This window comes from Solanum lycopersicum, chromosome 3 (assembly GCF_036512215.1).
Source record: "Solanum lycopersicum chromosome 3, SLM_r2.1".
Classification (NCBI taxonomy): domain Eukaryota; kingdom Viridiplantae; phylum Streptophyta; class Magnoliopsida; order Solanales; family Solanaceae; genus Solanum; species Solanum lycopersicum.
Genome location: NC_090802.1, coordinates 33,547,264 through 33,574,355, shown reverse-complemented (window position 1 = coordinate 33,574,355; position 27,092 = coordinate 33,547,264).

Below are 27,092 nucleotides of genomic sequence, written 5' to 3'. Positions count from 1 at the left end.
AGTGGAATGAATAAGTAAGGCCCAATAACCACAGTCAACCACCAATCAAGAACCATAAGAAATTCCCACTTCACATACTATTTCCTTAAGAGTAAAAATCATAATACTTTAACAACGGAGACCAACAACATGTTCATAAGTAAAACACACATCACATTGTATCCTTAACATGTAAGATCAACATATATATATATAAATATATATATATATATATAATTTACATTTATAATCATATAATCATACAAGAACATCCTTCTAACAATCCCTAAAGGCTAACTAGGCAATGCATAGGTAGAGTCCCATACCCCTACCTAGACGAAGTAAAACCCCTTAAGTCATCCTAATTTAGAGTCCACTTTATTTCTCAATTTTAACTTACGAGAAAGACTTGCCTTAACCAACATAAGCCACATGATCCAATGTGTAATCCGGTGACATGGAACCCTAAACTAAAAGATTGTGGACTACTTACCAAGGTAGTACAAAATTTGAACATATCATCTATGTGGATTAACTAGCTAGTATTCCTACGGGGGCAACGTAGTTCAAGAACTAGGAGATATAGTCGGGAACGTGTTCACGCTACATGCATTATAGTCTCAAATATCATTAGTACAATAGTGAACCTACCATTCCTATGTTAGGAGAGATACTCCTCAGTATTAGTTCACTCGGTGCTAAGCTACAGTCGCTTTAGAAATGTCTTTCATTAATAATCAAAACTTAGTTTAGGTCATAGGGTCTAGCCATTATATAGTAATATGCATAGCTCAATAGTAATTGAATGAGAGCAGCTTTCATTACAATCCTTATATGTGAGGTTAGCACATTAATATCATTATATCATAGTAAGGGACATAGGTACTTCATCACCAACCTTATAACATTACGTATTAAGGATAACCTCACTATCACATAATCAAGACATTTTAATTGAACATCATACCTACCTTAATCAACGTAATCAGAAGGTATACGTCAATATATATTCATCACTAAACACAAGTAATCAAAATTAAAGTAAAGGTTTGAGATCACAAAACCTACTCCAATCTCTTTGAGACACCATCATGAATGTTTACCATCAATTCTCTAATTCAACCAAACAATGGGTGTAATATCATAACACAATAGTAATTAACACAATAATGAGGTCAATTGAATCACAACACAACAATTCATCAATAGTTCACACCCCATGGTTAGGGACTAAGGTAAAATTCATGATGTACTTCACACCTTAGGTATGTTAAAAAAGAAATATCATAATTGAATTACAATACATCATTATATACTTATAATACTCCAAATAAATAAAAACAATGCCATTTAGAAGATTCAAATTCGTAATAAAAGAAAAACAACTTGACACTCATTAATTTCAAATCAATTTCGAGGAACCCTTTTGGAAAAGGAAATACATAACTTGTAAATTGAGGAAGATTTATGGAGAAAATTAGTATTCTTGCTTCCCCATAACCCTCATTTTCTTAATCTTCAATGGAAGAGCAATTGGTTTTGGGGAGTTATTAGAGTTGGGTTTAGTTTAATAAGAATAGGGACTTTATATAGACCTTCCTTAACCCCTAACTAATTAACTAAAAACCTAATTAATTGATTCAACTAACCAAAACGCTATAGAAAACCAATTACCAGACATACGAGAACCCCACTGTCACAATCGAAGTCTAGAGCCTAGACAAAACCAGCATTGTTGACCTCTCAGAGGTCACAGACAAGCTTACATAGGTCATCATTAAATCATGTAGGTTAATTTTAGTGGAAAATTTTGAACTCTTTGTTTACTTAGACTTCATAGTGAGAAACATTGAAGTTCTGTAAGACTATCTACATAAAGTCATAAGCGTTTCATAACAATCATCTAATATCAAAATAATCAAATAAAACACAAAGTCATATCTGAATAAAAATATAGTGTTGCCAAAATGGCACCATAACAATATCTGAAAATAAGTTGGAAAGAAATACTAGTGGAACATACTCAACTAGATTATGCCTACATCTAAGCTAGAATCTACAGAATAGGCATCGTGAAAAGCAAGAGGGACTACCAAGTTTGAAGGAATGATCCACGTCTAGATAGCTTTAGCGTAGTCTCGTAAGCTCTAGCGTTCACCTGCACCTGCACCTAAAAGTAGAGAGTTGTATTGGATTAGTACACACTTGTATTAAGTATCGGTATATTCAAGCACACAGCAAGGACATACATGATTAAGAAGATCTCTCTCCTAACCATATGAGGTATGGAAAATCAAGTCAGTGGACTAGCCAAATCGGATTTATAAAGTCATGCTATGAGAGTAACATGCATCATCATACATTTCATTTTAAAAACAGCACATAACCTATTAAATATATCATATCACATAGTCCATATCATTTCTTCATATGCCATGACACCTTGGAATCATGGACTTGACATTAACACTGTCACGACCCAAATCCGGGCCGCGACTGGCACCCACACTTACCCTCCTATGTGAGCGAACCAACTAATCTAAACCTTAACATTTCAAGGTAATATCAACATAAAGTAATGCGGAAGACTTAAACTCATTAATAAAATCAATAACTATTATTATTCCCAAAATCTGGAAGTCATCATCACAAGAACATCTATAATCAAATTATTAATCTAAGAGTATCCTAAGAAGCTAAAAATACATAAGAAGCTAGTCCATGCCGGAAGTTCAAGGCATCAAGACTTGAAGAAGAAGATCCAGTCCAAGCTAGAAGCATTAGCTCATCCTGAATTTCCGATGTAGTAAGACTGGCTTGAGTTACTGTTGAGTCGAAGATGACGGCACGTTTGCTGCACTCCACAAATAAAAAAGAAGAAACAATAAAAGTAGGGGTCAGTACAAAACACGGGTACTGAATAGATATCATCGGCCAACTCAAAATAGAAAACAATATGTATTAAGCAATATCATAAAATCAACTAATATCCTTAGCATGCAGCATTTACAGTTACCATAACCCTTGGTTACAACACCAAGCACATCAATGAGGACTCACACCTCCTCATCATACTCGTTTGGGAATTTAGTTCATTAGACTTGATATATTAGCATATTTCAAGATTCATTGTCTTTATTCCTCTCGTGTCGGTACGTGACACTCCGCTCCTCAATATACTATCCTGGTGTCGGAACGTGACACTCCAATCCTCATATACTATCCTGGTACCGGAACGTGGCACCCGATTCATATTCTGTCTTGGTGTCGGAACGTGACACTCCGATCCTCGTATACTATCCTGGTACCAGAACGTGGCACCCGATCCATATTCTATCCTGGTGTCGGAACGTGACACTCAGATCCTCGTATACTATCCTAGTACCGGAACGTGGCACCCGATCCATATTCTATCCTAGTGTCGGAACCTGACACTCCGATCCTCGTATACTATCCTGGTACCGGAACGTGGCACCCAATCCATATTCTATCCTGGTGTCGGAACGTGACACTCCGATCCTCGTATACTATCCTGGTACCGGAACGTGGCACCCGATCCCCTAATCTCACTACTCTCATTCATCAAGCCTTCTTTTATACCAACGCATCATCATTAACAAAGTAGATTAGGGTTTCTTTTCAAGATTTGGGATTCAATAGCTTCATCATGATCATTTATTCATAATTACATAATCACATCATTCATGCAAGCATACAATTAAGCATATAGAAGGGTTTACAATACTACTAACACATATCATTCACTATTAAGAGTTTGCTACGAATAGCATGAAAACCATAACCTACCTCCACCGAAGAGTTGAATCAAGCAAGAATTTTCCCAAAGCTTTGTTTCTCCCTTCTCGTTCGATTCTCTCTCTTTCCCTTGTTCTTTCTATTTTCTTTATTCAAACCCTCTTTCTTTTACCCTAATTAGTATATAATTAAGAATAAAAGATGGCAATAATACCCCACTAATTAACTTAGGGTTTTCTCTTTTAACCCCTTAAGAATTTTAGTTATTAATATAACCCCACGAAGTCTATAATTAAGGAAAGAATAGTCCAAAAACGTCCCTTAAAACCTCACCAGAAATCCGACTCTGCCTGGGATTTGCGCAACCTATTACGGGCCGTCGTGCCTGCGATGGTCCGTCCTACAGGTCGTCGCAAGGGTCAGAGAGTCAACTTCCACTGAACAATCTGTGACGGTCAGTCACGCCTGTGACGGTCCGTCCTACCATTCTGTCACGAAGTTCAGAAAGTCGATTTTCAGTACCCAATTTCAGATTTTCTATGTGTTTTGAAACGAGACACTGCGACGGTCCGTCGTGCGCTTGACTGTCCGTCGTGGGGTCCGTCGCTTCTGCCAGTTTTTCCAGAATTGAAGTCTGTTGCTAAAAACGACTAAACAGGTCGTTGCAATAGATACCAATTTACCCATCGTTCGTCCCAGAACGATCAAAAGAAGGAAAACAAGGGAGAAAAGGAGTACCTGAATCTGTAAACAGATGTGGGTATTTTTCTCGCATATCCGCCTCCTTCTCCCAAGTGGCTTCTTCAACGGGTCGATTCTTCCATTGCACCTTGATGGATGCAATCTCTCTTGACCTCAACTTGCGAACTTCTCTATCTAAAATAGCAACAGGCTCCTCCTCATAAGAGAAGTTCTCATCAAGCAAAATTGAATCCCAACGGATGATGTAGTTTCCATCCCCATGGTATCTTTTCAACATAGACACATGGAATACCGGATGCACTCCGGACAGCCCTGGAGGCAAGGCTAACTCATAAGCCACCTCTCCTACTCGCTTAAGTACTTCAAATGGTCCAATGTACCTTTGACTTAGTTTACCCCTTTTTCTAAACCGCATCACCCCTTTCATTGGTGAAACTTTCAACAAGACTTGTTCACCTTCCATGAACTCTAAGACTCTAACCTTTCGATGTGCATATTCTTTTTGTCTACTTTGCGCCGCTAGAAGCTTTTCTTGAATAGACCTCACTTTTTCCATCGAATCCCTCAAGAGATCTGTACACCAAGGTCTGATCTTGAACGCATCAAACCAACCACTGGGAGACCTACATCTCCTACCATACAATGCTTCAAATGGGCCATATCAATGCTTGAGTGATAGCTATTATTGTATGAAAACTCCGCTAAGGGTAAGAAGCTATCCCAATGACCACCAAACTTTATCACACATGCACGAAGCATATCCTCCAACACTTGAATCGTTCGCTCAGACTGACCATCGGTCTGAGGATGGAACGCAGTACTAACGTCCAACCTAGTACCCAATTCCGCATGCAACGTTTTCCAAAACATAGAAGTAAACGGCGTACCTCTATCGGATATGATGGATAGTGGAACCCCATGCAATCGAACGATTTCTGAGATATAGATCTTGGCTAACTTCTCGGCATTATAAGTCACCTTAACCGGAATAAAATGAGCAGATTTAGTTAACCTATCAACAATCACCCAAATGGAGTCATACTAACCCATTGTCTTCGGAAGACCAACCACAAAATCCATTGCAATTCTTTCCCACTTCCATTCCGGAATGGGCATTCTCTGAAGTGTTCCTCCGGGCCTTTGGTGTTCATACTTTACTTGTTGACAGTTTGTGCACTTGGCAATAAAGTCAACAATATCACGCTTCATTCTACTCCAACAAAAGTGTTGCTTTAGGTCACGATACATCTTTGTTGCACCCGGATGTATAGAATACCTTGAACTATGAGCCTCTGTCAGAATAGTGTTGATCAAATCATCGACGCGGGGTACACATACCATTCCCTTGATTCTCAAAACACCTTCCTCATCGATTTGTGCTTCCTTAGCCTCCCCTCGCAATACTTTATCTTGGATTCACCTTAGTTTCTCATCATCAACCTGTTTTCCCTTAATTTTGTCAAGAAAAGAAGATCTTGACTCCACACTAGCCAACAATCCTCCCTTCTCATTTACTTCTAATCTCATCAAGTCATTACCTAGAGTCTGAACCTCTCTAGCCAATGGGCGTCTAGAAGCTTTCAGGTGAGCTAGACTCCCCATGTTTCCCGCCTTCCTACTTAAAGCATCCGCTACAACATTCGCCTTCCCCGGATGATACAAGATAGTGATATCGTAGTCCTTTAGTAACTCCATCCATCTCCTCTGCCTTAAGTTCAAATCTTTCTGAGTAAAGACATACTGTAGGCTACGATGATCCGTATAGATCTCACACTTAACCCCATATAAATAGTGTCTCCATTGTTTTAATGCAAACACTACCGCAGCCAATTCCAAATCGTGGGTCGGATAGTTACGTTCATGCACCTTTAATTGCCTTGAAGCATAAGCAATCACACTCTTCTCTTGCATTAGTACTGCACCCAAACCAGAATAGGATTCATCACAATAAACAATGAAGTTCTTACCCTCTACTGGCAAGGTAAGGATAGGTGCGGTAGTCAACAAAGCCTTGAGCTTCTGAAAGCTTTCCTCACATTCATCCGACCATACAAATGGGACATTCTGCTTAGTCAAGTTCGTCAATTGGGAGGCGATAGAAGAGAATCCCTTGACGAATCGGTGGTAGTAGCTAGATAACCCGACAAAGCTCCTTATTTCTGACACATTAGTAGGTCTTACCCAATTCTTCACTGTCTCAATCTTAGAAGGATCCACCATCACTCCATCCATAGAAACCACGTGTCCCAAGAAGGACACTGCATCTAGCCAAAACTCACACTTAGAGAACTTGGCATAAAGCTTTTTCTCCCTTAACATTTCCAATACCATTCTCAAATGCTCTTCATGTTCCTTCTTGCTCTTTGAGTATACCAATATATCATCAATAAATACAATTACGAAGAGGTCCAAATATGGCTTAAAAATCCCGTTCATCAAGCTCATGAACGCAGCAGGAGCATTCGTAAGACCAAAGGACATCACTACAAATTCGTAATGCCCGTACCTCGTTTGAAAAGCAGTCTTTGGCACATCCGTTTCCCGTATTTTCAATTGATGATAATCGGATCTCAAGTCAATCTTAGAGAAGACACAAGCACCTTGTAACTGATCGAACAAGTCATCAATGCGAGGAAGAGGGTACTTGTTCTTTATGGTTACCTTATTCAGTTGTCTGTAGTCTATGCACATTCGAAAACTGCCATCCTTTTTCTTTACAAACAAAACCGGAGCACCCCAAGGAGATGCACTTGCTCTAATGAAGCTTTGTTCAATAACTCTTGATGTTGTGCTTTTAACTCTCTTAACTCCGCGGGAGCCATTCTATAAGGGGGTATACAAATGGGGCGAGTATCGGGTTCAAGATCAATACAGAAGTCAATATCCCTATCCGGTGGCATACCAAGAAAATCTGCAGGGAACACATCCAGAAACTCACGAACTACTGAAACCGACTCAATCGAAGGTACTTGGGTAGTTTCATCCTTGAGATGTGCCAAGAAAGCTAAACACCCTTTACTAATCATTTTCTTAGCACGAAGAAAGGAGATGATACGTACCAGATTGGAAGTGTAGTCACCCTCCCACACTAACGGGTCTGTCCCAGGCTTGGCTAACGTCACCGTTTTAGCATTACAATCCAAGATTGCAAATTGTGGAGAATGCCAAGTCATACCCAGAATCACAACAAAATCATCCATTTCTAAGATAACCAAATCTATATAAGTGTTGCTCCCCACAAAGTTTACCAAACAAGACCTATATTCCTTTTCAACTACCAGAGACTCACCCACCGGAGTAGAGACACGAATAGGCATATCAATTAATTCACAATGTAAATTTAGACCATTAGGAAATGAGGAAGATACATAAGAAAATGTGGATCCAGGATCAAACAATACAGAAGCCATGCAATCACAAACCAAAAGATTATCTGTGATGACAGCATCAGATGCCTCCGCTTCAGACCGCCTAGGGAAAGCGTAACAATGGGCCCTATCGTTCATCTGTCCGTTGCCCCTACCTTGTGGTGGTGTAGTGGCTCCTGTTTGCCCATCACCTCAGCCGTTTTGGTGACCACCATTTCCTCGACCACCACGTCTTCCAGAATAACGGCCTCTGCCATGACCACCTCTACCTCTAACATTTGGAGGTCTGTAACTCTGTTTTGGACAATATCTCTTAATATGTCCAATCTCCCCACATCCATAGCACTCTCTGGGTTCATGCATAGGTCTCTCAGAGAAGTGTTGACCGGTCGGAGGTGGACCCCCAACTAAAGTCTGTAGTGAAGACTGAATGGGTCGAACTGCGTAACATCCCGAACCTTTTCCTTTAGTGTAAGAACCACTAAACTCACCTCCCTTTTGAAACCTTTTTGATGTCGATGTTGTGGTGAAGTCGTCTGGCTTCACTCCTTCCACTTCTATCACAAAGTCTACCACTTCTTGGAAGGATTTTGCCGTTGCCGCTATCTGTAAGGCCGAAATCTGCAATTCTGACCTCAACCCCTTCACAAACCGGCGAATCCGCTCTTGAGGACTGAAACAGAGTTGAGTGGCATATCTGGATAGTGCACGAAACTTAGCCTCATAAACATTAACCGACATCCTACCTTGCTCTAGGCTCAAGAACTCATCCCGTTTCCTATCCCTCAAAGTCCGGGGAATATACTTCTCCATAAATAAACTAGAGAACGAGGCCCAAGTCATAGGTGGTGCCTCTATTGGTTGACACTTGATATGTGACCGCCACCACATTTTGGCGTTCCCTTGAAACTGATAAGTCACAAACTCCACACCAAACCGTTCTACTATACCCATCTTGTGTAGTAGCTCGTGATTGTCAACTAGAAAATCATAAGCATCCTCCGATTCAGCACCCTTGAAGACCGGAGGTTTCAATTTCAGGAACTTACTTAAAAGTTCATGCTGATCATTTGTCATTATAGGCCCAGTAGTCAGACGTGGAAATGTGCCTATGTCCAATGGAAAATCCATGCGGGGAGCCATAGTAGCCGCATGTTGTACTTCTGAAACCGGAGGTGTTGGCGCAGAAAAAACTGGAGGTGCCTGACCTTGATCAGATAACTCGCTAAGATAAGCCAGAACTTGATTGATCATCTCTGGGGTAGGTTGGGGTGGCAATCCCTCATTCTGCACTTGTTCAGTTTCCCTATCCTCCCCTTCTCTTATTACTTCTTCAGTCGGTGGAGGAGTCACTGCCCTAGTATCAGATGGGCTAGGTGTTCGTCCTCGTCCCCTAGAGGACGTCCTCCCACGACCTCTTCCACGGCCCCTCGCCGCTGTTCTTCCTCGAGCCACAGCCCCAGTGGCTGGCTCAGTTGTTTCTTGTCTGGCCGGTGTTGGTGTTGACGTAGTCGTTGCTCTAGTTCTAACCATCTGCAAAAGAGAGTGAAGATGGTCAGATACCAATTCGTATCGCCTAGATACCAATTGGACTCAAGTAGTAGCACGAAAGAAAGAATGAAAGAGTGAAATTTTCCTAAAGTCTTATAGCCTCTCAAGGAAAAGTAAAGGCGTCCCCCTACCGTTCCTTAAGATTCTACTAGACTTGTTCTTGTGTGATGAGATCAACGAACCTAATGCTCTGATACCAAGTTTGTCACGACCCAAATCCGGGCCGCGACTGGCACCCACACTTACCCTCCTATGTGAGCGAACCAACCAATCTAAACCTTAACATTTCAAGGTAATATACACATAAAGTAATGCAGAAGACTTAAACTCATTAATAAAATCAATAACTATTATTATTCCCAAAATCTGGAAGTCATCATCACAAGAACATCTATAATCAAATTATTAAACTAAGAGTATTCTAAGAAGCTAAAAATACATAAGAAGCTAGTCCATGCCGGAAGTTCAAGGCATCAAGACTTGAAGAAGAAGATCCAGTCCAAGCTAGAAGCATTAGCTCACCCTGAATTTCCGATGTAGTAAGACTGGCTTGAGTTACTGTTGAGTCGAAGATGACGGCACGTTTGCTGCACTCCACAAATAAACAAGAAGAAACAATAAAAGTAGGGGTCAGCACAAAACACAGGTACTGAGTAGATATGTTCGGCCAACTCAAAATAGAAAACAGTATGTATTAAGCAATATCATAAAATCAACTAATATCCTTATCATGCAGAATTTACAGTTACCATAACCCTTGGTTACAACACCAAACACATCAATGAGGACTCACACCTCCTCATCATACTCGTTTGGGAATTTAGTTCATTAGACTGGATATAAGCATATTTCAAGATTCATTATCTTTATTCCCCTCGTGTCGGTATGTGACACTCCGCTCCTCAATATACTATCCTGGTGTGGTATCAGAACGTGGCACCCGATCCATATTCTATCCTGGTGTCGGAACGTGACACTCCGATCCTCGTATACTATCCTGGTACCAGAACGTGGCACCCAATCCATATTCTATCCTGGTGTCGGAACGTGACACTCCGATCCTCGTATACTATCCTGGTACCGGAATGTGGCACCCGATTCATATTCTATCCTTGTGTCGGAACGTGACACTGCGATCCTCGTATACTATCCTGGTACCGGAACGTGGAACCCGATCCCCTAATCTCACTACTCTCATTCATCAAGCCTTCTTTTATACCAAGCCATCATCATTAACAAAGTAGATTAGGGTTTCTTTTCAAGATTTGGGATTCAATAGCTTCATCATGCTCATTTATTCATAATTACATAATCACATCATTCATGCAAGCATACAATTAAGCATATAGAAGGGTTTACAATACTACTAACACATATCATTCACTATTAAGAGTTTACTACGAATAGCATGAAGACCATAACCTACCTCCACCGAAGAGTTGAATCAAGCAAGAATTTTCCCAAAGCTTTGTTTCTCCCTTCTCGTTCGATTCTCTCTCTTTCCCTTGTTCTTTCTATTTTCTTTATTCAAACCCTCATTCTTTTACCCTAATTAGTATATAATTAAGAATAAAAGATGGCAATAATACCCCACTAATTAACTTAGGGTTTCCTCTTTTAACCCCTTAAGATTTTTAGTTATTAATATAACCCCACGAAGTCTATAATTAAGGAAAGAATAGTCCAAAAACGTCCCTTAAAACTTCACCAGAAATCCGACTCTGCCTGGGATTTGCGCAACCTGTGACGGGCCGTCGTGCTTGCGACGGTCCGTCCTGCAGGTCATCGCAAGGGTCAGAGAGTCAACTTCCACTGAACAATCTGTGACGGTCCGTCACGCCTGTGACGGTCCGTCTTGCCATTCCGTCACGAAGTTTAGAGAGTCGATTTTCAGTACCCAATTTCAGATTTTCTAAGTGTTTTGAAACGAGACACTGCGACGGTCCGTTGTGCGCTTGAATGTCTGTCGTGGGGTCCGTCGCTTCTGCCAGTTTTTCCAGAATTGATGTCTGTTGCTCAAAACGACTAAATAGGTCGTTACAAAGACATACCAAAATCCCTCAACATATGTGACCTCAACTAGGGAGACTCCTTTAGTAAAATAGAGTTTGCTTCATTCATCCATACGTACTTCATTTTCATTCGTTCATATAATAGTGTAAACATTATCTATACCTAGGATGTTGTTTAAGACTTTCATCGAGTTCGCTATGCAATGAACAAGATTAATCTAGTGTCATTACTTGAGTCTAGATCACCTCTTGATTATCATATCCTAACACCTTTGGTATCGTTCATTTCATTATTTGCATTATTTGAGGCTGGCCTCATTATTTCTTGGGGAACTTCAACCTTAACAAACATAGATTGTGTGAGTATCATGAAATATAGTGTTTAACCACACACCAAAAAGAGGTGGAACCACTGGCCAAACTGAAAAAAAAACATGCAAAAGTATATAGGGAACCCAACCCGGCTACAACCCAATATTGGCAGTATAGGTCCAATTACCAGGAGATATAAGGAGACACATGCCTGTTTTGATGGATAGACTCATCTCACGAAAATTGCATGAACCCCTGCCTTCCCGAAAGAAGGAATCGCAACTAATAGCTAGCCAATCGGTGCTCAATATAAAGTTCCATTACATTCTTCTCATACATCATAGAAACTGGCTTCTAGCTTGAGGGCATTATAGTTTATTAGATGATTTTTCATCTCATTATTAGTATTAAGTATGTATTTACTTCGATACTATCATTAGAATGTTCATATAGATCGGTCTCTTCATTAACTTTACACTCTCATCGGTGAGCAACTCTTGGTAACATTTACTTAGGCTAATTTGAGATTCCTCTCAGCTTTTTCTTTAGCCTCTTATCATGTTGTCACCACATTCTTCAAGTTTAGCACATCATATCTTCATAATTACTTACCGCTTTATTAAATGTTTATTTCATCGCATACCAATGCACTTACCCCTTTAGTGTGTGTTAAACTATTACTTAACCCATCTGGGTTTCATTATCTCATAAACACAACATGTTAGGTTCACTTACTTTTAAAAGTATGTTAGACTTATGAGTCAACACATACAAGCCATCAGGTTTCATTCATAGTTTGTCTATTTTATTCATATTTACCCAATATTATGTGGTACATAACTTATGCATCTTGTAGATATGAAAGGATATTGATTTAACATTCATTAAATATTTGTTCACGTACGACTTAGGTGTTAATACGGATTGGGCAAGGGAACCTGATTTTAAATCCTTTGAGAAAAACTTAATCTTTTATTAAACTTGATGATTGCATTTTTTAGATTTTGAGGGACCCTAGTTCGATCCCCTTGACTCCGATAATATTTCCTTTATTTTCCTCCTCTCTTTTATGTTTAAGGAAAGGAGATTGTGGGATCAATCCCCCACAAGCTCATTCTTTTCTCTTATTTTATCTCTTAACTTTCTCACCTATTCAAGGGGTTGTGGGTTCAATCCCAACTCTTCACATTTATTTTTCTCCTTTATTTTTCTCCTAACTCTCTTATCCATTCAAGAGGTCATGGGTTCAATCCTCAATCTCCACATTTATTTTTCTCATTTATTTTTCTCCTTTATTTTCGTCCTTTATTTTTCTCATAACTCTCTCATTTATTGAAGAGGTCGAGGGTTCAATCTCAACTCCTCACATTTATTTTTCTCCTAACTCTCTTATCTATTCAAGAGGTTGTGGGTCCAATCCCACTATCCACATTTATTTTTCCTTTCATTTTTCTCGTTAAATTTTTTATGTAGTTTACATTTGGTGAGGTCTTGGGTTCAATCCACAATGACGTCACATTTTAAATATAAATTCTAAAACATACCTCCAACTTCAAAATATAGCCCGAGACCAACATTTCCAGAAAGCTGGAAATTTTTTCCTCTTTCAATACATTTTCCCTAATTTTTTTATGTTTATTCTTGGAGTAATTCGGGTGACTTTTTCCAGACACATTACCTTTATATGAACATCACACTTAAAAATTTTCATGGAAAGAAAATTCAACATTTTTAACAATCAAATTCCAGGAAGCAAACATAGTATATTTCAGCACACACATGCTCAAAAAAGTCAACTTTATATACTTTTTCAGAATATATTTTTCATCCCTCACATGATTTTCGAATACACATTCAACACATTATAACAACCAGACCTAAAATTATATATCAAAATACATACAAACGCATGCTTTGAATTTTTAAAATTATGTAATGACAGGGGCATGAAACGGGGACAACCTTTGTTTTTCGATTGGAATTTTAACTAATCTTAGGGGTCTCTTGGGAAAGGAACAAATAGAGAACAAAATCCATACCTAAAGTTCTTCAAAAGATGAGTCAATCGTGCTACCTATTTCCTTCCAATCCAAAGTTTCACCACCGAAACAACAAGAAAAATCCGTCGAGAAATTGATTTTTAGATTCATTTTTAAGATTATTTTGCTATTAACATTTTAGCTTTCAAGTTTTTGATGAATTTTAGAATTCACGTTTGTTCTTATTTCAATTGGTTGAGGCAGATCGTGAATGAGACAAAAGAGAGTGAGAAACGTGTGGTAGAGTTGGCTTAGAATAAGGTGATAAGGGAGAGAGTTAGTCAAATTAGGATTAATTAATAATTAATAAATTAAAATCTGACTTTTCATTTTTCATAAATCAGCAATTAAATATTAATTAATTGAAATAATTCAGCAAATAAAATAAATCAAATTAAATCATTGCTCGCACATAGGTACGAACCCTGGTGGAGTAAGATTTTACTCAAAGGGCCAATTTCAGCCCTTTCTACCAAAATTTCTCCTCGACCATACTAATTAATTAATTAATTAATAATGTAATTAATTAATTAGGGTTATTATAATAAAACCCTTAGCCTAGAAAAAGAACATTTTACACGTAGACCATTCAAACATAAGATTACCTCTTTTTATATCTGGTTCAGTCTAATCCGGGTAAATCTTCATATTCGGGTGTCATACATGCCTGGACCCAAAATTTAGTAGCTCAACTAACTCACCAACTTTGTTTGCTTCGTTGTTGCAAGGGTTCAATGGTCTGGTTCTACGCGCATCAACCTGTGTGAACCCGGTCTAATCGTAGTCATTCTACACATATTAATAATTACTTATCATAACCATTTTTAGGGTTGTTACATTATTCCCCCACAAGAACATTCGCCTCCAAATGACGTTTCTAATAATCTAGCATAACGCCAGTCATATCATAACATAGGTAGCTTACACAGTCAAACAATAAGAACCAGGAATAGAAGATATAAGGAAGTTATGCTGAAGAGTAGAAAGTCTTACCTATAGAGCATAAAAGATGAGGGTTACGGGATCTCATATTGGCCTCAACCTCCCATATAGCACCCTCAACAAGATTATTCCTCAACAATACCTTCACTTTGTCAATCTCTTTGTTCCTCACCCACTTGATTTGTTTGTCTAAAATCCCAATATGTAACTCCTCATAGGACAAGTCTTCATCAACCCCCAAGCATTGAACAGGCAAAATCAATTTTGTAACACTAAGGCACTTCATTAACATAGGGACATCAGACTATGAATGAACAGAAGCTAGCTCCGCAGGGAACGCCAACTCATAGGCCACCTCACCCACACTCTGTAGAATCTCATATGGCCCAACATACCTCAAATTTAACTTCCCCTTCCTACCAAATCTAATAACCCCCTTCATAGGTGATTTCTTTGAATAGACCGGTCACTAACATCAAATTCTAAGGGTCTTTTTTGTTTACTGCAAATGCCGACTGTAAGCTGTAGCCAACATGTCCCTAATCACCCTGACCTTATCTAAGGCTTCATAAATGATATTTGGAACCAAAATGGACTACTCTCAAACCTTATCCTACCCAACTAGAGACCTACACCTTATACCATATAGTGCCTCAAATGGTTCCATCCTAATGCTGGAGTGATAACTGTTATTATACGAGAACTCTATCAAAAGTAGATGGTTGTCCCAACTATCTCTAATGTCAATCACACACGCTCTCAACATGTCCTCCAATATCTTAATGCTGCGCTGTTCCTAACCATCCATCTGAGAATGAAAGGCAGTACTAAGATTTACTTGTGTGCCTAAGCTCTTCTTGATGGAGATCAAAAAATGTAAAGTGAACTGAGTTGAGATCCTCTATCTAAAATGATAGACAAACAAATCTGATGGCATCTCACGGTCTCATCAGTGTCGAATATTGCATAATTTTCGGCTCTATAAGAAGACTTCACAGGGTTCGAGTATGCGGACTTAGTCATACTATCCACAGTAACCCATATAGAGTGATGTTGTCTCCTAATCTTCAGAAGACCAACCACGAAGTCCATATTAATGGCCTCACACTTCCATGTTGGAACCTCGATAATTTGAGTAAGACTGCCAATCTAAAGATGTTCTACCTTAACATGTTTACAATTAGAGCACTTGGCCATGTATTCTTCAATGTCTTTTTTCATGCCATCCCACCAATAGATTATCTTAAGATCCGAATTTTTCTTGGTGGAACCTGGATGTATAGAATATTAGGAACCATGGGCCTCTGCAACAATTTTGGTCCACAAATCATCCCCATCTGGTACACACAGCCACTCCTGGTACCTAAATATGCCGTCACCTCCCAAAGAAAAAGACTCATTCATCTTTACAAACATTGATTCCTTCAATTTCATTAACACAGGATCAAGATGCTGACCCTTGTTGACTTCAACTACCAAGGATGATTCAATAATAGGATGAACCGAAACAACCCCACTAGTAGAGTTAACCAACCGCACACCTTGTCTGGCCAGTCTTTGTACATCTTTCATGAACTCCTTCTTATCATCCTCAATGTGGGTTGTACACCCCATGCTTATCCTTCTCAATGAATCATCTACAACATTAGCCTTACCTTGATGGTAGTGGATATTCATGTCATAGTCCTTCAAAAGCTCAAACCATCTCCGCTGACATAGGTTTAATTCCTTCAGCGTGAACACGTATTGGAGATTCTTTTGGTCAGTGAACATATCCACATGCACTCCGTACAAGTAGTGACTTTTCATGGACCTTGAGTTGTCTGGACGCATAAGCTATGACATTTCCACCCTGCATAAGAAAACAACCCAAACCAACCCTAGATGTATCACAGTAAACATTGTAATTCGCATCATACTTAGGAAAGGTAAGGGCTTAAGTGAGTCAGTCCTTGAGCTCTTGGATACACTTCTAGCAAGTATTATCCCATTTAAAAATTACTTTCTTCTTCATCAAAGATTTGAGTGGGGAAGCAATGGAAGAAAATCCCTCCACGAACCTGCGATAACAACCAGCCAATCCCAAGAAGCTAGGGATATCAGTTGAAGTAAGAGGTTTCGTCCAGCTCTTAACAACCTTATTCTTCCTGCGGTCGACCTCCACACCTTTGTCTGATACAACATATTCCAGGAAGGTTACTGATCTAAGCAAGAATTCACACTTGCTAAATTTGGCATACAACTATTGTTGTCTAAGTACTTGAAAGGTTAACCTCAAATGTTGTTCATGCTCTTCCTTGGTCTTAGAGTTGATGATAATATCATAAATGAATACTATGACGAAAGATTCAAAGTATACACCGAAGACCCTGTTCATGAGATCCATAAATGCAGCTGGTTCATTAGTGAGACCAAATGACATGACTAGAAACTCATAACGACCATAACGGGTACAAAAGGCTATTTTTGGGATACCTTCATCCCTAACCCTAAATTGATGGTCCCTTTAACGAAGATCAATCTACAACAAGAAAGTTGACCCTTAAAGCTGATTGAACAATTCGTCTATTCTAGGAAGCGGATGCTTATTCTTGATAGTCTTTTTTGGAGCTGCCAATAATCGATATACATTATAAGGGTTCCATCATTATTTTTCATGAACAACCCTAGATCTCCCAATGGTATATGCTCGGCTAAATGAAACCTTTATCAATGAGATCTTTTAACTACATCTTCAAAACATTGATTTCAGCTTGAGCCGTTCTTCATGGAGTAATCAAAATTTGTTTAGTATCGGGTTCGAAGTTGTTACAAAAGTCAATCTCTTGAGAGGGGGGGGGAGAATTCAAGGAGAATCATCAGGAAACACATCTAGGAACTCATTCACTAAAGGAACTAAGTCTATGGAAGGAATGTCATTATCAAGATAATTGAACTCACAATATGACATAGTAATCTGTTGGACATCATTTTATTATCTTTAAGGATTGAAATTAAGGGATGAGGATGGCTCGGGTTGTACCCCTCCAAGACCAGCTCTACTTCATTAGGGAAAGAAAATAGCACGACCCTACTACGACAATCCAAACAACCATAGCAACTATGAAGATAGCCCATGCCAATAATTATGTCAAAATCATTTATAGGTAAATTAACCAACACATAAAACTAATCGGCAATCCTTGTACACTATATAAGCTATTACATTTTCTCCTAAAGGTGGAATAACCACTATAGGATCATGTAAAACTTCAGCCAATATATCAAAAGTGAAAGAAAGTAAAGGAGTTATAAAGGAAATAGTAGACCCTAGATAATGTAAGGCATAAACAGAAGTTAAGAATACTTGCAGCATAACTGTGACAACATCAGCGGACTTATTCATCTTCTCCTTTCCCTTCAAGAAAAAGAATTTGTTCCTCTTAAGAGCTTCGACTGCTGCTGCACCCTGTGGATTAGGCATAGATAGAGAATTACCTCCAGCCTGACCCCTATTCTTTGGGCATTCTTTGACCATGTGCCCGCTCTTCCCGCAACTGAAGCATGCATTAGTGCCCTGTTTGCACTCTCCACTGTGAGTACAATCGCACTTGGCACACTCCCTTCTGGGACGCTGCACATCACCTCAATTGTCCTTCTTGAGGTCGGGGAAGCGTCATCTAGGTTTTGCAGTCCTCTAAGAGTTAGATTTCCCTGAACTCTTATTCCCTTCTTAAATTTGGGCTTCTAACGGACAACAAAGTTGTTCCGTCCGCCACTATTACTAGGACCAACCTTATCAGAAGGTTTAGGACTCCTAACCTTACAGACACCCCTCTTCCTCCTGTTGTCATCTACTTGATGGACATGCACCATCAAATTGGCGAGGTCCATGCTATCGTGGAACATCGCATCCCGACAGTCCTCCTCCAGATCCCCTGAGATTCCAGTGAGGAACCTACTCATCTCATCCTGTTATTTGATACAAGGAAAGTATCTTACCTTAAGAATTTAAAAAAATGAGGAAATACTCCCTCACTTTCATTGATCCCTGTCTCAGTTGATAAACTCCTCAACGTTGGCCTTCTTCATCTCCCTGGGGAATAATCTATCATGGAAGGTTGTCTTAAACAGCCCGCACATGATCGGACCTCTGTGGCCCCCATAGCCGCTAAAATCTTATGCACCTCATTAATAAACACCTGAGGATCCTCTAAAGTCTTTTACCTTGTGAAAATCAAATGACTCATCCTCGTGAAGTCCCACAGTCTTTCTACCATGCTACGTGCTGGTAGGTTCTCTCACTAAACGTCCTTTCTGTTGTCCTGGGCCGTCATACGCTGGGCCTGCATAGTGATGGCTTGAGTAACATGAGGTAAAGCAGTCTGCATCTCCGCATTAGTAAACCCAATTGTGTTAACTTGCATGGCCACTCCTTTAGCTTGAGCCTTGAATAGAACTTGGTTATCCCAGTAGCTGCTTCTCCTCTTCCCCGGCCAGCATTCCTCCTTGTGTTCATTTTTTGAAAAAAATAATAAATGATGTCAGATATGCTCAAAGCACCAAGAAATCAGTCATTAGAGAAGGCACAATAAGATTAGACGAAGGAAATGTTTCATACGCATCATGAAATCTCTAATTCATGATAGTGGTGCACTTCACTACCATGACATAGAAACTACTTGATTTGGTTTATGTGAACTTTTTATCCTTGGAATTTGAGCTAAGGATCTAATACCAACTTTGTAACGACCGGAGTCTAAACCCTAGCCGAAATCAGCATCGTTGACCTCTCAGAGGTTGCACACAAGCCTACATACGTCATCGTTATATCACCTAGGTTAATTTTAGCAGAAAATTTTTGAACTTTTCGTTTACTTAGACTTCATAGTGAGAAACATTGAACTTCTATAAGACTATCGACATAAATTCGTAATCATTTCACAACAATCATCTAACATCAAGATAATCATATGAAAGACATAGTCATATCTGTATAAATATATAGAGTTTCCAAAATGTCACAATTACAATATCTGAAAATTAAGGGGAAACAAACACTAGTATGATATACACCACTAGCTCGTTCCTACATCTAAGATAGAATGTAAAACATAGGCAACCTTGAAATCAATAGGGCCTACCGAATCCGGATTAATGCCCCACGTCCGGATAAATTAAGTGGAGTCTCGTAATCTCTAGAATTTACTTACACCTTCACCTAAAAGTAGAGAGTTGTATGGGATTACTACACATTTGTACTAAGTATGGGTATTTGAAAGAACACAAAAAGCACATGCATGATAAAGAATTTCTCTCTCCTAATGATATGAGTCATGGAAAGTCAAGTCAGCCGACTTGCCAAATTGGATTAGGAAAGTCATGCTATGAGAATAACATGAATCATCAAACATATGTTTTTGCAAACAGCACACAACATATTAAACATATCATATAGCATAGTTCATATCATTCCTTGATACGCCATGAGACCATAGAATCATGGACCTGATATTAAGATTTCCCAAAATTAGGGCTTAAAATATGGGACCTCAACTAGGGAGACTCCTTTAGTAAAATAGAGTCTTCTTCATTCATTCATGTGTACTTGATTTTCATTAATTCATATACTAGTGTAAACACCAGCTATACCTAGGATGTAATTTAAGACTTTCATTGAGTTCGTTGTGCAATGACAAAGAATAATCTAGTGTTATTACTTAAGTCCAGCTTACCTCTTGATTATCCAATCCTAACACCTTTTGTATCTTTCATTTAATTATGTGAATTATTTGAGGGTGACCTCATTTTTTCTTTGGGAACTTTTACCTTAACCGATATAAATCAGGTGAGCATCAAGAAATGTAGTATTTAAAAACACACCAAAGAGAGGTGGAATCATCGGCCAAAGATATTGATTTCAATAATTGGAGGCAACATTCATTATATTTGTTCGCGTATGACTTATGTATCAATATGGAATTGGAAAGGTTCGATCCCCATCAATCCCATAATATTTCACTTCTTTTCCTCTTCTCTTTTTTATTTAAGGCAAGGAGTTTGTGGGATCAATCTCCCACAAGCTCATTCTTTTTCTCTTTCTTTATCTCTTTACTTCCTCACCTATTTAAGGGGTTGTGGGTTCAATCTCCACTCTTCACATATATTTTTCTCCTAACTCTATCATTCATTCAAGAATTCATGGGTTCAATACCCATTCTCCACATTTATTTTAGTCCTTTATTTTTCTCGTAACTCTCTCATCTATTCAAGAGGTCGTGGTTCAATCCCCACTCTCCACATTTATTTTTGTCCTTTATTTTTATCCTAACTCTCTCGTCTATTCAAGAGGTTGTGGATTCAATCCCCACTATCCACATTTATTTTTCCTTTCATTTTTATTATTAAATTTTTTATGTAGTTTACATTTGTTAAGGTCTTGCGTTCAATTCCCAATGACCTCACATTTTCAATAAAATTTAAAACATAGCTCCAACTTAAAATATAAGCCGAGACCAACATTTGGAGCGAGCTAGATATTTGGTCCTCTTTCAATTCATTTTTCTCTCATTTTTATGTTGATTCTTGGACTAGTTAGAGTGACATTTTTTTAGAAACATTACTCTTATATGAACATAACACATTTAAAATTTTCATAAACGAAAACACAACATTTTTAACACACAAAATTCAGGCAGCAAACATAGTAAATTTTCAACACATACATGGTCAAAACTGTCAATTTTATATACTTTTCCGAAATATATTTTTTATCCCTCACATTATTTCTGAATACATATTCAACATATTATAACAACCGTACCTAAAATTATCTTCCAGAAGACATACCAATGCATGGTTTGAATCTTTCAAAGGATATAATGATAGGGGCATCCAACGGGGACAACCTTAGTTTCTCGATTGGAATTTAAACTAAATTTAGGGGTCTCTTTGGAAAGAGACAAAGAGAGAAGAAAACCAATTCATAAATTTGTTGAGAAGATAATTTAATCGTTCTGCCTATTTCCCAACAATCCAAACATTCACCAGCGAAACAAGAAGCAAAATCTGTCAAGATATTGATTTTTACCTTTTGTTTTTAAGATTATTTTGCTTTTGAGTTTTAAGGTTTTATGTTCTTGATGAACTTTGGCATTCACGTTTATTCTTATTTCTATTGGTTGAGGCAGATTGTGAATGATAGAAAAGGCAATGAGAAATGTGTGGGAGAATTGGCTTATGATTAGGAGAAAAGGGAAAGACTCATTCAAATAAGGATTAAAAAATAATTAATAAATAAAAATCTGACTTTTCCTTTTTCTTAAATCAGCAATTAATATTAATAAACTAAACTAATTCACCATATAAAAATAAATAAATTAAATCATTTCTCTCACCTAGGTTCGAACATGGGTGTACAAAAATTTCACTCAAAGAACCAATTTTGGCCCTTTCTACCCAAATTTCCCCTCAACCATATAGATTAATTAATTTATTTATTTAATAGGATAATTTTAAAACTACCCTTAGCCTGGAAAATATTATTCCCCTAGACCTTTCAAACATAAGATTACCCTTTTTAAGTCCGGTTAAGACTCGTCCGGGTAGTTCTTCATATTGGGTGCCCTGCACGGCTGGACCTAACCTTTCCTAGGTCAACTAACACACCAAATTTGTTGGCTTGATTTTCGAAAGGTTTCGGAGATATGGTTCACCTTTGCCACCTTTTTTCAATTCTAAAATAAATCATAATAATAAGTAACACATGACAGTAGATAATACAATAGAACATAAGAAACACAAAACTCTAACATTATCTAATCATATTCATCAAACCCAATTCATAAGTTAAAATTCGAGAATATTCATGAACATGGGTCAATTTTTTTAATCATAAAACCATCACTTCATACTTAAACTATCATATTCCATATATTAAAAACTTTTTATGCAAAGACCCATGCTTAGAATTCAAAATAGAAGAATTTAGCATTTTAAACCCTTTTAGAAAATCCTTTGGATTGGCTCCTTGAATGAGAGAGTAATCAAGGATGAACTAATATTAAATAGTAGATAGAAAAGCCCATGAAATAAGGGTTGAAACTTCATGAATTTGGACCTTCTTCCCATAAGCTTCAATGCTTCATCATGGAGGTTTTTAGAGAGACAATTTTAAGAGCTTTTGTTTTAACTTGACGATTTTATTTTGATGGGTGAACTGGGGTTTAAAGTGACTTAATAATCTTCCATAAATAATCCCCAAAATATATAAAATACACATAAACATTATTGACCTTTTAATAAATTCTAGTGTGACTTAAAAACTAAGCGACCGAATCAACGACATAGCTGCTCGTCACGGAGACACCTCCACTTCATGGTTCTGCAATTATGTTTAAAGCGGAATGGTTTGTGACAAGACCACATTTTAAGGAAAAAATTATTCCCATAAGTGAAAGTTGCTCATCGTGCAGACTGCGTCACAAATAGTCTGTTATAAAGAATTCATGCGAATTCTTGGGTCCTCCTAGAGGACCCTTAGGTTTGTTCTTTGGGAGTCGTTGTCAGACGTTTTTATCATTGGTATGTCAATATATAGGCTAGGTTCATCTCCTATAATTTTAGACTCTAAAAAAATGAAAACGTGAAAAACAAACAAGGACATACTAGCTAACACAAGGCTAGTTTCTGAACGTCTTTATCGTTCTTCAAGGTTTCACTGGCAAACTCTTCAAAAAGACTTCTAAAGTTACTATTCATAAATCTAACACCATATTAACTCATAAATAACATTATAGGCTTTAAATAAATGCAAGTACACACTACAAGTTTGGGCAACCCTCAGGTCGCAAAACACCATAGTCGACCTCTTAGAGGTCATGCACAGGACTCTTGACTTCAGTACATAACATCATGCATAAATGGAGAGAATAAAAAACATTCTTTTAATGTAAACCAAAAGGAATTTCAAAATATCAGAAGCATCTTTTTTAACATAGTCTCAAAAATAATCTAACTTTGACATGAATTAAAAATCTTGGGATGCACTCTTCATAAAGCCTAAAACATAAAGAAAATATAAAGGAACATAAAGGTTTGTCCTCAAAACTATGATGACTCACCACTTCTTCTCTTCTTGGAAACCTTGGAACTCTACCCTTAAAAGAAACACAACCTTCTCAAGACACTACATTGACATCATTTTGGAAATATGCGTTAGTATGATGTGTACTAAGTATGGAAAATATCACACCAAACATAAGATATATCAGAGGGTTAGTCAATAATATTCATAATCATAACAAATAAATACATAAGAAAATCATGAATATCATAAGCATATTAAAGCATCATAATGTACATATGATTTCATACACATGTTTGTCCTTCTTACTTAAATGTAAACCAGAAGCTACCTCTAAGTATACTAGTGCAAGGCTAAGGTAGTATCCCATACAACTACCAAAGATAAGCACCTGTATTTGGTCATCCTTGATAATAGTCCACTTTCATTATTAAGACATAAGTTCGTCATGTCATATGACTAATATGACTCTAAGAAAACTCAAACTAATGCAATGCATGTGAAGAATCCCATACTACCTTAGACTGAACGCATATATTTAGGTAACCCTATATTATTTCATCAAGTTTCTAGTAGACTTAATTCATACTAAAGAGGACTACACTCTTATAATTTGCTCAAACATGATCCTGCAATGTACATGAGGCAGGCCATACTACCTCACATACTAAGCCTATCTTGAAGTCACCCTTAACATGTTAACCCTCCATAGACCTATCATTACTTTACTTTATTTATTAAGATCTCTTCTATTTAGTAAACATTAGTAAGAAAGGCAACTCTTGTAGAATCCTATCTTCAATATCATATTCTTTGATGAAACTATGTTATACTTTATGCAATGCACTTATGGTGACCCATAACACCACTCATGCAAGGTACTACAGGTGGATCCTTTTCTATTGCTACTTTCTTTAGAGCGTAGCCCCTATCTTTATCTTTTGAAGACTATGAGATAATTCTATAAGCATGTCTAAATTCTTTGATCATATTGATCATACGAGACACTTTTTAAGGTATTTGTTGATCCCTTAATAGTCATGAACACTACGAGATACCCCTTGGGCATGTCTAAGTCAATTCACATACTATGAACACTAAAAGATACCCGTTGGGCATGTTTACGTTCATTGATTGCTAATGAACACTATGAGATGCTTCTCAATCTAATCTAAGTTCATTGGATATGGAGATCTGTGATCTACTACGTGAAGGACTCCTTTCTTATGAGATCTTATGGTATAGTTATCACAACTACTTGGTGTGGCTTAGATAATCTGCTTGGAGTTCGGAACATTTCTAGACTATCCGTCTTACATGCATATCCAGTTAGAGTCAAGCATATACTCCAATATTTACTTGTCAATCCTTATTCAACATTTTCTCATGGAGGGATGTCCGTAACAATCTCTCCATTCGCAACTGAATCTATCACTTTCATTCTATCATCCTAAATATAGTGCCAACACAACAATCCTAAGGTTCAATATTCATCAATTCATACATTATTCATTCATAGGTGGATTATAGAGTCTGCTAGCATTTTCTTTTTACTCACATTCTTCAATCCTACGTGAATATTGTAATATTTGTTTTGTGTCGTTTTGCTTGTCTTGTTTGATCCTTCTAGTACTAATATTGATTTTTTTACAGGTATTACATATTATGGCACCAAAACAAGATTGAGTCTATGCATGTAGGTGATTGAAGTCTATCGCCCCGTCTGCCTGCTTGGTCATTGCTTCTTATGAAGAGCGTGACCCCAAGTACATGCCCCCAGGCACTTCAACCCCATCCTGAGTTGTACGTCTAGCAAGAGCCACACCAAAAAAGGTGTCGTGTGGCGTAGTCAGTCACTCCTAGTCTGATGAGGAGCATACACTGACCGGCACACCTTCTGGGTCAGCTACTCATAAAAAAGGAGCGTATGGCTCCTTAGGAGTTTTGTGGTCCGAGGAAGACTCCGAATTTGATGAGGCCCCTGCACCCGCCAAAGTTGCATAGTCTTCCTCATTTGATGAAGCTGATAGTTCTGAAATAATACCCGGCTCACCAACTGTTGCTCTCACCCTGATTTCCGACCAGACCAACCAGTGGTGTGTCGACGGGCAGTATTAAGTTTATTCAGACGCAAAGTTTCTGAATGACAAAGGAGTCATGACCCGGACCCTTACATTAGAGAGACGAGTCCTTACGGGAAGTCTCCCGACTATGCCAGAAATCCAAAATATCTTCACCATACATCGACTAGAGTGGATAGCGCATCCTTTGATCTGTCATAGTGAAGAGATGGTCCAAGAGTTCTACGCATCGGACGTGGCTACTCTCATATCAGAGATTGATAGGTCGGCTGCCCCCGCCAAACAGGCTGTACTGGAGCATGTCTGAGTACATGGATTTTAGGTTGATATCTCCCTATATTCAATCCAGCGGTATCTATACGGCGAGGATATTGATGACAATCAGACCCCTCTCACCTCCGAGTTTGACTACTTGTGGCAAATTGCCAAAGCTGGCCAATTCTTGAGTGAGCCATTGCTAAGAGAGACCACCAAGAGATGGTTGGCTCTACACTTGTCTGTTGATGGAGAGGGTGCTGACTGGGTAACTACGTGGAAGGGATCCATCAAGAAGGCTAACCTAACCTTCACGACGAAGTTGTTATGGTCGATTTTCCGCCACTACCTTTCCCGCACAGCTGCTGATAATACAGTTAAATGGGATCGTGCAATACTGATGGCGGCGATGATAGCTTGGTTTGAGGTGGACTTTTCTTGGTTTCTAAAGTCGGTCATGCACGAGAGGGATTTTAAGGACATAACTATTTACCCTTTCCCGTGCATGATATTTTTGTTATGCAGTTCTGTAGGTGTGCCCATCTAGAACATTGATAAGCTCAAGACCCCGCTGGGCACTGTTGATATCGTCCTCAATGGGGATGAGGCCAATGAGTTGGCTCCATGCAGAGGACCCGTCCAGAGTGCCTCCACTTGGTGACAATCTGGCTGATACGGTAGCACAGGCTCGCACGGCTGCTTCCATTGACGCTATCCCAATCGAGTCTATCCCGGGTAGTAGCACTACCCTGAGCTACTCATGCTCAACCCCTTTCCCTACTCTAGTCCCACTTACTATGGTCCAGAAACTAGAGGCACAGATGGCTACACCTCTACATCATATGGCGAGGTCTATTGCTGAGGCAGAAGAGCGCTTGGAGCGGAGAATGATCCAGAACACAGAGTGGAAGATCGCTGAGGTTCATCCGTGCTTGGACACTTTTGAGTTGCGGTGCTAGACGGGGCAGCCCCTTAGGTGGATGTATCGAACCTTCAGGGTACGATCGAGAGTCTTCGCAGACATCATTATG